The following is a 12,982-nucleotide window of genomic DNA, read 5'->3' as shown; positions in this document are numbered from 1 at the left end:
TTACGACATTACATTTTGCTCATTCTTTGAGGCTGCCCTTGCTGAACTGATTAGTCCATTCAGTACGTATGTTCAAATTACCCATAGTTAATCTTGTGCCCTTCTCACAATCCATCGTTATTGCCTGGGTTATGCTGGACCCTACTATGAAAGTATTATTGGAGATTAGTGCTGTGGGCTGGAAATTACTCCGACCAACGTGTTTCTTTCCATGTGATTTATTTTAACACAGACTGATTCAAAATTTTGGTCCCTTTTGCGAATATCATTTTTGAATAGAGCCTTGGTATCATCCTTATTCAATACAGCAACTCCACATGCTGTTCCTTTTTGTCTGAACACTGACTACCCTTGGACATTTATCTCTCCAGTGCTGATCTTCTACTACCCCCTTTTCAGCAATCCCCACCACGCTGTAACGTTTTAATTCTGATTGTGCTGCAGGCTCATCCATTTTATTCCAACTACTGCATGCATTTAGGAACAAGATATGTAAATATGTTCCATTCATCTGTCTTTCTGTTCTAATACTATTGGTGTACGACACTTTCTACACGCTGCGGACTCATTTCTTGATCCCCAATAATACTGAGCATATCATTCACTCCAACTTCCAACTCACATTTTCAAATTATAATGATTCCTCACCTTAGTGTGTTCATTAACGTGACCCTGCTTATTTATACTACTAACAACTACTTTCTTCTTAGTTTCTTTCTCGCTACTATGGCCTAGAGCCTCCTGCCTGAAACCGCTCTTTAGCCGCATATTAAACTGCTTTATCTGCTGCTTCGTGTCTCACATCTAACAGGCACGAGATTAATTCCAAGATTTCACTCCTGGAGATTCTGCTTTTCATCTCAGACCTAGCGTCCTGAACTCTCCTTGCAGAACCTTGTATCACTTCCTCCCTATGCAATTGCTACCAATGTGCACCACAGCCAGTGGCTGTTCATCCTCCTCATTCAGTATCCACTGCACATGCTCACAAGCATCCCTGATACTGGAATCAATAACCCTTCCCATGAAGAACTCGTAGAACCTTAGAATCCCTGCAGTTTGGGAACAGGCCATTTTCTCCAACAAGTCCACACTGACTATGCAAAGAGTAGCCCGAACAGACCCATTCCCCAAACCTATCACTCTGCATTTCCCTCCGATGAAAGCACCTAACCCACACATCTCTGAACACTATTTGTGGAATAAACCACACAGACCCAATCTCTGAACTTTTGTGGAGTCTTCCTTCTCACCACACAGAAAGTCAGAATGTCTGAGCATTTCGAGCAACTTCTGGTTTTGTCACCAATGATGGTCGCATATTGATCAAAGCTTATGCAACTCAGACTCAAAAAAAAAACAACTTAAATTCTGATGGAGAAAAGGGAAAACAACAAATATTTGTTCATTGATCACATTAAATGTCCCATTACTTTATTTTTGTATGGTCCATAAGCATCAATATCACTTTCTCAATGCATAAGTAAATGAGGATTTCAAAGTTTGAGAGAAGATTTGTAGCTCGGGTGCTCGTTGTGGTTCTGTTTGCTGAGCTGGGAATTTGTCTTGCAAACCTTTCGTTCCCTGTCTTGGTGAGATCCTCAGTGCTTGGGAGCCTCCTGTGAAGCGCCTCTGTGCTGTTTCGTCCGGCATTTATAGTGGCAAGTCTCTGCCGCTTCCGGTTGTCAGTTCGAGCTGTCCGCTGTAGTGACCGGTATATTGGGTCCAGGTCGATGTGTTTGTTGATAGAGTCTGTGGATGAGTGCCATGCCTCCATGAATGCCCTGGCTGTTCTCTGTTTGGCTTGCCATATTATGGTAGTGTTGTCCCAGTCGAATTCATGTTGCTTGTCGTCTGTGTGTGTGGCTACTAAGGATAGCTGGTCGTGTCGTTTCGTGGCTAGTTGGTGTTCGTGTATACGGATCGTTAACTGTCTTCCTGTTTGTCCGATGTAGTGTTTTTTGCAGTCCTTGCATGGGATTTTTTTGCACTACATTAGTTTTGCTCATGTTGGGTATCCGGTCCTTTGTTCTGGTGAGTTGTTGTCTGAGCGTGGCTGCTGGTTTTTGTGCTGTTATGAGTCCTAGTGGTCGCAGTAGTCTGGCTGTCAGATCGGAAATGCTCCTGATGTATGGTAGTGTGGCTAGTCCTTTAGGTTGCGGCATGTCCTCGTTCCGTTGACTTGCCATCACATGCCAGAACTTCCCTGCCTTTTGTATTTCTAACACCATTTGGCTCATTCGCAATTTTAGTTTTTTTCTCAAACTCTACTGCCCATGTCTATATCTTTGACATATAAAAGTACATGGCCAAGCCCATGACAATTTCAGATTTTCTTTTGTCCCTTGTTAAATTCAGTTTTGAGCTGCTTGCAAATTCCAAAAGTATATTCTTCCTCTGCTTTTCCAAATTTCCTTGGCAAACGTGGCAAGTATCTTCAAACTTCAGAAAACCACAGCAATGCTAAGACTTGTTGCCCTCACTTTTACTTTAGCCATCCAAAAGTAACCGAAATTAAACATATTTTTTACCAATATTTCATTTAATGATCTAAGAAATTAATCACCAAGAGTTTAAATCTGCTGTGATCTTTCAAAGCCAAAATCTGCTAAATGAGTTTCTGTTCTTTCACTTCTTATTGGTGGTCGTTGGAAATGGGAGGAATGACACAGAGAACCAGAGGGTCTGTGCAGTGGATTGTTAAATCGACTGGATTATTTTTTTTGTAGTTTACCAGTCGTCTCGTTAGGAATTTCGAATAGTAGGAATGGAAGGTCGGGTACTTAAATGTTCCTCCTGCGGAATGTGGGAGATAAGGATCACCAGTAGAGTCCCTGCTAACTGCATCTGTGGGAAGTGCACCCAACTCCAGCGCCTCGAAAACCGCGTTACAAAATTGGAGCTGGAATTGGAGAACTTTGAATCATTCAGGAGGCACAGGGGGATATTGCGAGCAGTTACAGTGAGTTAGTCACACCTCAGATTAAAGAAGGCATTAGATGGGTTGTCATCAGTGGAGGCAACGGGAACCAACAGGCAGTGCAGCAATCCCATTTGGCCGTTTCCCTCAACAACAAGTATATTGTTTTAGATACCATTGCGCGGACTTACCAGAGGTAAGAAATGGGCACATGTCTCTGGCACAGAGCCGATTCTTTTTGCTCAGAAGGGAGGGGGAAATGAACATAGCATTAGTCACTGCGTACTCTACAATGAAAGGGATTGAGAGGCGGTTCTGTGGGAATGAGAGAGACTCACGGTTGGCATGTTCCCTCCCATGTGCCAGGGTTTGTGATGACACTGATCGTGTTTTCAGAATCTTTGAGTAGGAGGGGGATAAGCCTTGAGTCGTGGTCGAGATAGGCATCAGCGACATTGGTAGAAGGACAGAAATTTAAGGAGCTAGGCTGGAAGCCGAGAGCTAGAATAAATAGATTTGCTATTTCTGGTTTGTTGCCCGTGCCACGTGTTAGCAGGAAAGAATGTACAAATGGCTACAGGGATGGTGCAGGAGGGACGGTTTTGTTTTCCTGGATTATTTGGACTCTTTCAGAAGTCGGTGGAACCTCTAGGCACAGGATGGCCTTCACCTGAAGCAGAGGCATACCGCGGGTTGGGGATATTGCTTATGATTTTCGGATGTGTTTGAACTAATTCAACAGGTGGGTGTGACCAAAATTGTACTTCGAGTATAACGGGTGGAAGAGAGTAGTTCATTCAGAACTGACATTTCAAGTTTGCAATAAGGCAAGATGTTGGCTTGAAGCGTGTGTGCTTCAATGCCAGGAGCATCTAGAATAAAGTAGGTGAACTTGCAACTTGGATTGGTACCTGGGATGTCGATATTGTAGCCATTTGAGAGACTATCATAATAGATGGACAGGAACGGTTGTTGCAGATTCCGGAATTTAGATGTTTCAGTCAGCTGGTGAAAACAGTAAAAGAGGGGATGGTGTGCCCTGCTGGTCAAGGACAGTATTATGGTTGCAGAAATGAAATTTGAGGATCCCCGAATGAGGAAGTATGGTCTTAGATTAGAAACAGGAAAGAAGTGGTTACATTGATATAGGTTTTCTATAGGCCTCCGAATAGGTCCAGACATGCAGAGGATCGGAAAGCAAAAAATATCCTCGATAGGAGCGAGAGCGATAGACAATTTATTATGGGGGCCTTTCACTTTCCAAATATTGACGGGAATACGATGGTACAAATACATTCGATGGGCAGTTTTTTTTTCCACTGTGTGCAGGAAATTGTACCTACACAGTATATAGATAGGCCAACAAGGTTATATTTGGTACTGTGCTATGAAAACTCTCAGGTGTTAGATTTGGACGTCGGTTGGCACTTTGGTGATAGTGACCGCAATTTGGTAATGATTGCTCTAGTGATGGAGAGGGATGAGTATATATCGCAAGGCATGTGATACAGCTGTAGAAAAGGCAATCACGAAGCGGTTGGGCAAGATTTGGGATGCATTGGATGAGGAAGGAAACTGCAGGCGATGGACCAGCTACTGCGGGTCCTTGATAAGTGAATACCAATCAGCCAGGGAAAATGTTTTCCAGCGCGAGACCACAAGTTTCAGAAGGCGGTTGAATCTCTCTTCAAGAGGAAGAAGGACGATTATGTTCAGATGAGATGTGATGTCTCAGTTAAGGCGCTTGAGAGTTCGAGGTTCGCCAGGAAAGACCTGGAGACAGAGTGAAGAACAGCCAGGAGAGGACATGAGAATTATTTGACGAATATGATGAAGGAGAACCCTAAGGCTACCCATACAGAAAGCAGGAATAAATGAATCATTATAGTAAGATTAGGGACAATCGAGCACACGAGTGGGAAGTTGTGCATGAATATAGATGAGATAGGGAAATCACGAAATTAACACTTTTTATCAGTATGCACACATGGAAAAGACAATGTGGTCGACAAGAATACTGAGGTGCAGGCTAATTGACGAGATAGTATTGAGTCTTATAAGAAGAGGTGTTAACAATTCAGGAAAGTGTAAAATGGATAAATCCTCTGGGCCCGATGGGATTTATCCTAGGATTCTCTGGGAAGCCAGGGAAGAGATTGCTAAGATTTTGATTTTGATTTTTGTGTTGTCATTTTCTGAAGGACTAGTGCCAGAAGACTGGAGGATAGCAAATGTTATTTCCCTGTTCAAGAAGGGGAGTAGAGACAAATCTGGAAACTATAAACCGTTCAGACTTACGTCAGTTGTGGATAACATGTTGGAAAGGGTACAGGAGAGAGGATTTCTCATTATCCAGTGAAAATAAGTTGTTTAGGAATATGAAACACGGTTTTGTGAAGTTAAAGTCGCGCCTCACAGATCTTATTGAAATCACTGGGAAGATGATCAAATAGTGGATGAGTGTAAAGCAGTTGATGTTATGTCTGCGCATTTCAGTAAGATGTTAGATATGGTTCCCACGGTAGGCTACTGTTCATTATATGTCGGCATGGGATTGAGGGTGATTCAGTAGTTTAGATCAGAAATTGGCTTGATGAAAAAAGATGGAATTTCGTCTTTCATGGAAAGTATTCATCCTGGACTTCAGTGACGATTGGGGTTCCGCAAGAATCGGTTTTTGGTCAACTGTTATATGTCGTTTAAATAAGTGACGTGGACGAGAGCATGGAAGGATGGGCTAGTCAATTTGTGGATGAGATTCAGCTTGGTCGAGTTCTCGATAATGACAAAGAATGTTGTGGGTTACAAAGTGACGTAGATAAGCTGCAGAGCTGGGCTGAAAAGTTGAAAATGGAGTATAATGTAATCTCTGTTGGCAATGGGTCAGTCTGGGCCTGGACTCTTCACAACCCAACGCATCACTTGCAGCGCATGCTCTTACGGAGGGATACAAACAATGCTGCCATTACTAAGGCTGTTGCTGCTGCACAGAGTTCAGGGACCAGAGACTCATGGTCTGTGGAGGTGTTTGCTCAGTTCGGGAAAGTTGCATTTGATGCATCAATTTAAAATAAACTGATGATTTTATTTAAAAAATGCTTTTTACAGTCTCAAAGTTGCAGTTTTAGTTCTTAGATTGGGTATCCTGATCGTTAACAGTGAATGATCATAGATTGCCGAGGAACAGACTGTTCCTCGTGTGATATTCCACGATGTATGTCCGTTGCCTAAATGCTGGGAATATCACAGGTCAGGCCGATTTTGTAAGGGAATAGATTGACATCTGAAATTGTGACATTTTTCCTTTGTGAGATGTTGGTAAAGGACGTCAGGATTTCAACTCAATATTCTGTGGCATAAGTATATAAGCAGGGTATGACTTTGTTTACTTAATTAACGAGTCAATTGCTACAGTCATGAGAGACAAAAGTATTGGAGGACCTTCAAATTAGACTTCTTGGATTGAGATCAGAACAAAAAGATATAAGTTACATTGCGAGGGACATATTATAGACTCCCAGTTGGAAGAAAGTATCGAATTGTAAACAATCACTACAGTGCTTAAAAAACAATAAGAGGGTAATTCTATTTATGCTTTTCAATTCCCAAAATTTATTGGATCAGTCATGTGTTTGTAAAATGGGAAAAATATGTTGAAACTTATTGCGAAGTGTTTTTTTGTATGAACATGTAGAAGATTCAACAAGATTCATTGCTGTGTTGGCCCTCATTGTGGGAAACGAAGCCAAACAGGTGTTCAAGACAGGATTGCCAGAGTATTATCGGACCAATGACTGCGACTCATGCGTCTTAATCTTTTTTTAAGGAAAAGCCAAAAAAACAACTTTATTCAAAATTAAAGTTTTATTTTGGCTTGGGAGACTGAGCTTATTTCAAATAAGACATGATCTGGCCAAAGTAGTTTGGGTCCAGCTACTTCTCATTCAAACAGACGTAAAACAGTATGTGGTCGGGTGGGGTCGTGGTATTCATTCACAAAATGGAACTAATGAGAGTTTGGGCCGAACATGTCACAAACTAAGATCAAATTTAGGAAAATAAGCACAAAGAATCATAGAAGTTTGAAAATTTTCGGCTTGGAGTAAAACAGTAAAGAGAAGCTTTCTGCAGGTATACAGTGAGCAGAACAATGGAGCCCTGAGAAGAGTGTAGAACGGGCAGTGCTGAACTTAGGTCAGTAGAAGAGCAAAAAAGGATAAAACATTAGTGGCTAAGAACAGTAAGAAGCCCATTGTATTCAATTGGAATATAAAGGGGAAGAGGATAACAACGGAAACAATGGGACATGTTAGGGACCAAAGAGGCAACCGGTCCACGGAGCCAGAGGAAATGTTAAACATGTACTTCAAGTCAATCTTCAGATTGGAGAAGCAGCTATTGGATTCAAGAAGAGTGACAGTGTGATCCTACAGCGGAATGATAGATTTTGAGGAAGATGTCCAAGTTTTGGCAGACTAAAAAGTGGACAAATCTCCAGTTCTGAATGATCTATATCTTAAAATGATATGGCAGAAGAGTGAGGAAATTACAGACTCTGACCTTTTTCCTTATTTTGCTTTTGGCCACAGAGGAAGTGTGATATTACAGGTCACCATCTAGTGTAGGTTTAACAAAGAGGGTTAGAAATATACGAGAGCATGAAAGACTATCAAGTGTCTCATGAGTGAGAGGGAAACAATTGCAGATGATTTTGAAACAATGTTGACTGCAGTGATGAATCTGGGAGAATTGTCTAAGGAGCCCATCAGACCATTCTCGGTGTTACTGCATTTAGGAGCATGTGATCCGGTCATCGCAGCAATGTGACAAGGATGGAATGATTTGGCAACATTTGCTGACAAGAAAAATTGTGAGCTCAGTCAAAAAAATAAAGAAGCCACAGCTAAGAGTTTGGAAAATGAAGACAGCCTTGACAAAAAGAAGAAAAAAAGTAAAAACACAAACAAGCAGTTAGGGTGCCTTTATGACATATCTTTGTCATAAAGCATTAAGGAAAATCCCAAAACCGTTGATCAGGATTAAGATAGTGGCCAGAAAATAGTCAGTCCAAAGGAGAATGATATGGTGGATAGAGAGCCCGGAGTGCGATATGTCAGTATTCTACAGCATTTCAATATAAATAAGAGCATAATGATCGGTATTTTGAATAAAAAACATTATGGTCGGCAAGTCTCTCGAACATGATGGGATCAATACCAGAATACTTGAGGGACTGAGGGAGCCATTTCTGACGCAGACTCTTTGCATACTTTTCAGTCACAGGAAAGTTTCCAGAGAACTGGAGAGTGCTAATGTTGCTCTACAGTTGTCGGGAGGCAACACAGATTATCCAAGAAATTTCAGATCAGTAACCCTTCCGTCGCTAGCATGGAAATTACGAGAGAAGGTTCTTGGAGATGAGTCTGACTCATATTTGGAAAAATCTGGACTTGTTGGTATTAGGCACCATCACCTTGTGTGTGGAGGATTATGTTTCACAGGCCTGAAAGAATTCATTGAGAAAGTGAAAAAGTTGATTGCTAGGGGAATGGGGCTGGATAATGGCCATATGGACGTTAGCAAGGAAATTGATTTTTTTTATACCATTCTCATACAGAAGGTGAAGTCAAATGGCATCAGCAGTCAGTCAGTAATGAGGATACAAAACTGGTTGATCATAGAAGACAGAGTAGTGACGGAAGGTTACTACAGGACTGGATATCTCTGAATAGATTGGGGGAGTTGTGGATCATGAGGGTGATTGCCAGAGAATACAGCTGTATATGTAGAATGGCTGGAAACTTGGAAGGAGACAAGGCAGATGTAATTTAATCCGAACAGTTGCGAGAGGATGTATTTTAAAACGTCCAAGACAATGGAGAAGTATACAGTTGATGGAAAAATATATAGTTCGCATTAGCATCGGATGGGATCCAGATGTACGGGCTGGTAGTTTCCTGAAAGTGACAAAATGGGCGGAAACGGTTTTCAAAAATGCTTGGGGACATCTAACAGAACATGCCGTATAAAAAATTCCAGTTCATATTGCAGCTATGCAGAATGTTTGGAATTTTGTGGGAAGTACCCTTTGCCAGTGGGCATGCTGGAGAAGGCATGGAAAAGGTTTACCAGAAATTAGTCTTGGCATTAGCCATAAGGTGAAATTGGGCAAACTTGGTTTGTTTGCACTGAGCATCAGTGGCTAAGGGGCTACCTGATAGATTTTTACAAAATTATCGGAGGCCGAAAATGGACGGACAGTTAGAGTTTTCAACCCTGAGTGGAAATATCAATTGCTAGGACCCATACGTTTTAGGTATAAGAGGGAATCTTTGAAACATTTTTAATAATCAAGTTCTTTTAACTTTTCCAGGCAGAATGTGAAAGTGCCTGATAAAGGAGAACATGGTAAAATAGAGCGTTTAAGACTTATCTAAACACTCAGATGAGTAGGCAGTAAATAGAATGACATAGCTTTCTTTTTAACTTTGGAAAGGCATCGTGTGTCAGTGCAGGCTTGCTGGGATGAAATGTACTTGCTCGTGTGTTGCTCTGCTTTCAGAGACAAGATTTGACCAAGCGAGTGGCGAGATGCTGAATGAATAATTACTGACAATCAACAGCCTCATTAATGTAGATCTCTCCTCATCAATTTCCTGCTTCAAATCACCGGTCTCACTGTGGGAAAACTCAATATGGAGAATTTGACATGAACTTCAGAGCGAACAACTGGTGATTCCATCTTTCCCATCGCTATTGTGGACTTCTATCTTGGACACTGGTCTCGGGGGGACACTACACAGACAGGTGTGGGTACCCAACACCCTTTAATGCTGGAATCTGCTAAATGCCAGCCTCACCATACCATCACTGTACATCTCCGACTCACTGACAGTAGGCTTCTGCACTACAGTATTGCATACTAAGGATGAACTTCGAACTCTCATGGCAATGTTGCTGCAAAGACACTGTGCGCAAGGATACACAACCAGATCATGGACTGCACCACTGTGCTTCTCACTTTGTGTCTGTGCACATTCATTCTGAGCTGCCTTGAATGTTTGCAGAATCTTTGTCTTGCCTCACCTGTCTTCAGCAGTGTTTCCGCTCAGGCAGAGCGACCAGACACATACTCCTGCTGTATTGTCTTGCTCGGTAGCACACAGAAAAAAAAAAACACAAGGAAGCTTGATATCAGTCTCCACAGTCAGTGAAGGAGCCTAACACATTGTGTCAATTGTAGTCTCAGATACTAGGTAGGGAGCATGGACATGGTCAGTCAACGTCTCGTGGTTGTTCTGGTCAGGATCCTTTCCCTGTTCGGAGGTGAGGAGCAGAATGATCGTATTCCCCTATCCTTCTTGGATCATCCTGCCATATTATGGGATGGTTTCTTCGAGAATGTGAGAATTGCCAAGAGGTATTCTGGAGTTGGAGGTGTTCGTACAGCTGTTAGTGCTGGTACAGTTGGGGCAAAGGAGGAGTCGTATTGTGAAGGCAGCACAGACATCGATCAAATTTGGGGAGTTGAGCATGGACGCAGTCAGAGAGTGAATGAAAGAAGGTTCTGCATTCATTGTAATTTGAAGAACATAAGACTTGGTGGTGTTGGTGGAGTAACAGAGTATGAGTTCACATAATGCAGATTATGGCACTTACTCTGGTGGAGTGCAGAAGGTCACTAGCCTCCTTCCTACATTGATGGGCAATCACCCAGAGGGTGACACCTCACTGACCCAGGGGTCAACCTAAGACAAAGCTGACATGCCTGGTGTCATGGCATCCCTGCCAGTCCTGGAGGACGATCATGACTCTCCCGTGCACCATGCAATTCTCCAGAACCTAAAGGGCTTGTGCACAAAGTGGAGCCCCATTTTACCATCCTCTGCCATTTCCAAGACAGTTCTAGATTGTCAGTCCAAGAGTTTAATGACTTTTTCAAAACGTTGGCACCTGTAAAATGGAGCGCCGGTTAATGCTGGGAAACCCAGGCAGTGGGAATTGTTATGACTCGCATCCTTCAATGGGGACCTAACACAATTTTACAGGCTGTTAAACGAAACCAGGAAACATTCCCTGCCTTATAGAGACAATCATTATATAATCCTCACTGGAAGCAGGAATAGTGCCGCAGGACTGGAGAATGGTCAACACCGGAGCTTCATTTACTTTGGAGTAAGCAACTGACTGAATAGGCCGAGGCTGGAATTCTGAGGCACAGGAAAAACGGTCACGGAGGAACTCCCAGGGACTTCACAACAGTCGGCCTAAAATTGTTCAAGGAAGACCATATGTAATTTATCTGGATATGACGGTTGAGGCAGTGACTTCTTTTTTGATGTGACTTACTTGGATTTGACAATAAATCACATGGCATACTATTTAAAAACAGAAATTACGGAGTCCAGATGAATTGGGCAAAGAACTCAGAGAAGTGCAAGGCAACTCACTAGGGTACATCAACAATACCGAGAAACGCACAAGCTGAAAATAATATGGTCAGTGTGAGCAGAACCATGAAAGTAGCTGAATACATCGATAATCTCGTTCAGGCAACAAATGGCGTTATTGTCTCTGTCAGCCAAAGTGCAGAATATAAGAGCAGATAGAACAAAACATATAACTGGAAGCAAAGCAAAACAATATAAAATCGGGAAGCTTATGTTGGAAGTGTAAATTAAAAATTCAATTTCCAGTTTGAGTAATACTTGCAGTTCTTGTCATCCTATCACATGGAATAATGCAAGTGGACTGGAGAGAGTGCAGAGGAGAAAGGTTAGTCAGTGAAAGTGGAAGTGCAGTGATGAGAAAAGATTGGAACGGAGGATGCTGAGGAGACTTGATTGGGGCTAAGTATTGTGAGAATCTGGATAGAGAGGAAGAGAACATTTTCTTCCTGTTGAACTGTTCAATTGCCAGCAACGAATATTTAGTTTAATTGTAATCGTATAGAACTGGTGTGGACACTGTGCAGAGTGGTCTCCCATCTGTTATGCTATTTTCTGAAGTTTTCAGAAGTTACCAATACGTGATCAGATTAATATGCAGGGGTGAGGGGAGCGATAGGAAGCAACAGTGTGTAAATTGATAAGCATCACAAAAATACTGATCCCATCTGTTATACAAAATGCGACTCATCTGTTTGAGCCTGTTCATCCTTCCTGTAAAAAGTGTGATTGCTATTGAATAGCCAGTGTGATTGCTATTGAATAGTCTTGGTTACACTGCAGCCACATCTCCATAATGACAGCTCCATCTGGCGTGGTTCATGCTCTTTAAAGCTCTCATTGCATTGGCATTGTTAAAATATTTGGAAGGAATTCAGGGATCACAGCAAGTGCCAGAGACAAAAACAGCTGGAGGGTTCAGAGATTGGAAGTTGTTTGAAAAGTGAGAGATATTACAGGGAGATGGATTGTTCTAGAGTCTGAAGGAGATTACAACGGCAAGAATAGTTTTAGGTTTTGTTTGATGTGAAAAGTGAGCTGGAGCAACGATATCAATATTTTAGCTACAATAGCATTCTGGAGAGAAACTCTCCACGAACCTGACGAAAACGTTTTTTAAAGTTTGTCTGCACGAAACATAAGTACAAAGGGGGCAGGGTCGGTGAATCAGTCACTTGATATAGATTTAACCCACTCTGTGATAGGGGGGTGAGTTACCTATCGATTCGCGTTTTGATCAATGATGCTGATCAATTCATGCCTGTTAAATCTTATTTTCAAATTGTAACATTTCAGGAGATGAGAACTGAGGATCTTTGGAGCTGACTGCTTGTCAAGAATTGATATCTGGGAGTTGTTGGCTGCGGGGAGTTATTTGTGTTGTAACTGTTTCAGTTCAGAATCACTTCAATACACAAACACATTCAGAATTGAACAAACTCCAGCGCATTAAGTACTTTTAGCTTCTCACATCCATTCCGGAAATGAGTCCAACAATGAAATTAGGAAGGTCCCAGGCTCCCTTTCCTGTCTGAACATGTTCAGCTGTTCTCACCTAACCTGGAATTGAGCTCCTAAATCCGATCCTGAAGATCATAGACTCTCTCCCCATTGT

The sequence above is a fragment of the Chiloscyllium punctatum genome, chromosome 28 (assembly GCF_047496795.1).
Source record: "Chiloscyllium punctatum isolate Juve2018m chromosome 28, sChiPun1.3, whole genome shotgun sequence".
Lineage (NCBI taxonomy): Eukaryota > Metazoa > Chordata > Chondrichthyes > Orectolobiformes > Hemiscylliidae > Chiloscyllium > Chiloscyllium punctatum.
Note: the sequence above shows the minus strand (reverse complement) of the source record.